Genomic DNA, 3971 nt, shown 5'->3' with positions numbered 1-3971 from the left:
TGCTGCTTGGCCTGCTGTGTTCATCCAGCTCTACACCTTGTTATCTAAAACTAACCTATAAACCGATTTTTCTCTGAATGCTTGTGTGATGTGAGAATTCATCATACTGAAACTTACAGATTTTAGTGCTGTAGTAAAGTGGCCTGGAAATGGTGGGTCTTGCTATTTGTATTAAGTAGCAGGGTTGTAGAAGAGATGGACAGATGAATAGATAAGAAGAGGAGGAACTCCCTGAAAATTATTGCAGTTGTCAACTGTTCTTTTGATTTTCTATATCTTGTTTTGAGTTATTTCAAAGCAAAATTGCAAAAAAAAAACATAAAATTACATCTTTCAAGATCTGACATACAAAGTTGAGATAGTATTTTACTTGTGGTACCTCTGGACAGTTCGGTTAAAGGGTCTTTATACAAAAGGCAAACCTGCCACCTAAAGGACCCAATGCATAGCTCCAGCATTGTTTTTTTTTGTTCAAATTTCAGGTCCGCCGATTTTCTTCTCATCTCCAAGAAGAAAATGAATGTAGTTTCCCGAAGGCAGCTGGAAATTATGGTACGATTGCGCCAGTCAACACAACAATTGGCGTTTTATGAAACACATTCTACAAACGATCAATAAAATTAGGCCATTCCACCCATCCAAGCTCAAGACTAGGATGAACTTGTGCACTGGTGATAAAGTACTAGCCCCACCCGTCTTCGGTCCATTCAAAATAATGAGCACAGTACAATAAAAAGGACGAGTGGAACTCGGCCTACAGATTACCAATTCACCTTTTGTTTCCTGATATCAGATCGTGGGAAGAGAACAGTAACAACAGTTAGTCTCCCCACCCCCACAACCCCTTTCCCTTTCCCTTCCCCTTCCCCTTCCCCTTAAACGCAGCTTTAATTCACTCTGTTTTCCGTCCATGCTCACTTGCAACTGATACCTGCTTTTTGTAAGGTGCAGGATACGATACGATACGATACGATACAAAACAAAACCCTCTTACCTTCCTGAATTACTTGGATTGCACTCACCCCTTGATTCCCTTCGCTCGCACTGATTGCAAGTCTGCGCAGTCTCTGCTTGGTAGTCCAGTAAAAAAAGAGGAACTCACCACTGACTGGCACTGGCATCCACCAGTAAAACCCTTCGCAGCAAATCCCTGGCCACTGAAATCAACTGGAAAGTGAAAAGGGAGAGAGAAGGAAATTGTTTTTAAAAAGCGGTGGAAAAATGTCAAGAAAACAGTTATAATACATCAGGTTTTCTTTTGAAATACTAGAGTGGAAAGGTATTTTTTTGTGAGAGGGTAAGGAGGTTAAACGGTGGAATAAATCTATCAATCCTACGTATTATGGGTTATCGGTTAAAGTTATTAATAAGAGGGAAATTACTCCAACTGTAAATACCTGTTTTCTTTCAACTAATACGGACAGGAACCTTTAGACCTTGGGTTCAATCAATTACATTTAAAATAGACCAGTTCCGCTCGAGTTAAGTATGACTTATCTTCCCGGAATTCTTTTCCGGAAATATCGCGTAAGGAACCCCGAGAGAGAAATAAAAACAGGGAAATAAAATGTTTTCATTTGAACATCCTTGGTTTATGCGTGTGAATTCCACTGTTTTTCAGTTAGACAGTCTACAATTGGAATCGGGAAGGGATGTGATAGCGAAACCCTAGTAATTCAGGCACAGCTGACAGCGCTACTTAAAGCCATAAGCCCCTTTCTCTGGAAATTAATGTAAATGTATTAAATGCATCTCAGCCCATTCTGAAACTTGGGTGGATTTCATAATCCCCGTTTATCCTGACACGTGGTTAGTTCTGTAGTTGGAAAATGCTACTTCGCCGTCCTTTCGAAGTTGTAAACATCAACATTTACCATAAGTTTTCGTGACTTTGATCAATCCTGACTATATAGTTAAATATACAAGTGTAAAGGGGTGAGGCGGTAATAGAGATGATCGATTCGACTTTTCTCAATAGCAGATTTCGATTGGCTACCAGAATGTATCCATATTGAACAGTCTGAGGGCTGCAGCTGTTAAATAAATCGACCATCTCCCCCAGCTCTGCCACCAGCACCCAACCGGCTCCTCCTGGGCATTGAAAACCTGTAGTAAACTCTTACTGGGCACATTCCTGTGGGCGTCATTGCACAGTCTCCCACCTCCACCCAATCATATAAACAGTCTTTATCCATTAACTCAAACGGAATGACATCTTATAGATGAGAGTGTTCAGAGAAAACTAATAAAGAAATGACAATGCCCCGGGTTCCTCCTGCTCACAAGAAATCCAACTGGAACGTTCAAAGAGAACTTGAGAGCAAGAACAGCAGTACCCACACCTGCTCCCCACCTCCCAACCCCGCCGCAAGCCCTCGCAGCCAAATAAAAGTAGAGTACATCTTCCCTTCAGCCACCAGCTGATAGAAACTAGAGTGAGGATGGTTTTCTACCTAATCAGTTAGATGCGATGCAGCTGGCAGAGTTCCAATCTCAAATATTTCAATCATACGTAGAACATCAAAGGCTACAGAACAGCCTTTCAGCCCATCATATCTATGCTGACCAGGATGCCATTCTAAACCAATCCCATCTGCCTGCACATGGTCTGTATCCCTCTATTCATTGACTGTCCATGTATACGTCTAAAGGCCTCTTAAATGTTGCTATCATATCTGCTTCTACTACCTACCTGGGCAGCACCACTCTGTGTCCTACCATCCTCTGTGTAAAAACTTACCTCGCACATCTCCTTTAAACTTTCTTTTTCTCGCCTTAAACCTATGCCCTCTAGTATTTGACATTTCCACTCTGGGATAAAGACTCCGACTATTGACCCTGTCCATGTCCCTCATAATTTTGTATACTTCTGTCAGGTTACCTCTCATCTTCTGATGCTCTGGCTAAAACAATATGTTTCTCCAACCTCTCCTTATAGCTAAAACACTTCAATCCAGGCAACATCCTACTAAGCCTCTTTTGCACTCTCTCCAAAGCCACCACATCCTTGGTTACAGCTGCTTGGTTGCAGGAATTGAGTTGGTCCATCAGGCGGACGTGGGCCATGCCAACTTCTGGTGTAATAATGTCTTCATAAGGCCAATAGTGTATTGATAAGTCTCAATATCATATTGTCCTTGAGTGTTCCAGTCTTACATCCTGCAGGAGATGGCACAACTTGACATCAGTTTCTCTGCTGATCCAAATCCTGCACACAATTCTTTCACACAAACCCACTGTGTAGTGGGATAAGGTCTGCAAAATGGTTTCTGAGGTTTTAGCAGAAATCTGGCAGTGTTTTTGGTGCTTGCCCAGCTTGGTATATGACATTTCATGTTGTGACATGGAACCCAAAATTAATGATGATTGGCAACATTTGAGAAATTTAGTCAGGCATTCACATTATCTTATTGATGCATTCGGTACCACTTCTGCCAGAGTGTTAGAGGTGTCAGGTGAACATATTCGTGATGGCAGATAGGAACAGATTATTTTTAAACAAAGCATGGACTGTCCTGTACATCTTTGTAGATTATTTACAGTAATGGATATACTTATTTTGCCCTTTCTCTATTACATTCACAAATACTCTTTATCAAATATTATTTGGCCAACCTTACAAAAGCTACTTGATGCGGTGATATCACACCTTCCCCTTGCCATTCAATTTGATTATACCTTCCACGTCCTAGGGGGAAAAATCTTTCCCCATTCTTAATCAAGATCTAAATCCAAGCACTGATTTACGGAGAAGTAGTTATCTGTGCTTTTCCTGTTCCAAAACCTCTCATCATTCTGAATGATACGACAGGCTGGGTTTTCCACATGTGCACAAGCACAAATAAATTTCAGCTGTCCCCATTCTGCTGGGCATCCCTGTGTTCACATGCCATCTGAAGATCAGAGGTTGTAATGATCTGTCAGTCAGATCCCAACGCCATTTTGCATTCAGCATCAGTTGCTTGCCAACT

At 41.5% G+C, this 3971-nt stretch overlaps 1 protein-coding gene across 1 annotated transcript in view; it reads right to left on the bottom strand.

Moving 5' to 3' along the window:
• The window catches only part of LOC109933279 (legumain-like), a 17036-nt gene extending 15926 nt beyond the window's left edge, over nucleotides 1–1110 (bottom strand). The window contains exon 1 of the mRNA XM_048600067.1: nucleotides 995–1110. The gene's annotated coding sequence lies outside the window, so the exon portion shown is untranslated. The remainder of the gene's footprint in view (nucleotides 1–994) is intronic.
• Nucleotides 1111–3971: the final 2861 nt, after the last annotated feature.

The sequence above is a fragment of the Rhincodon typus genome, chromosome 8 (assembly GCF_021869965.1).
Source record: "Rhincodon typus isolate 14 chromosome 8, sRhiTyp1.1, whole genome shotgun sequence".
NCBI lineage: Eukaryota > Metazoa > Chordata > Chondrichthyes > Orectolobiformes > Rhincodontidae > Rhincodon > Rhincodon typus.
This window is presented reverse-complemented; position numbering and strand designations above follow the sequence as displayed.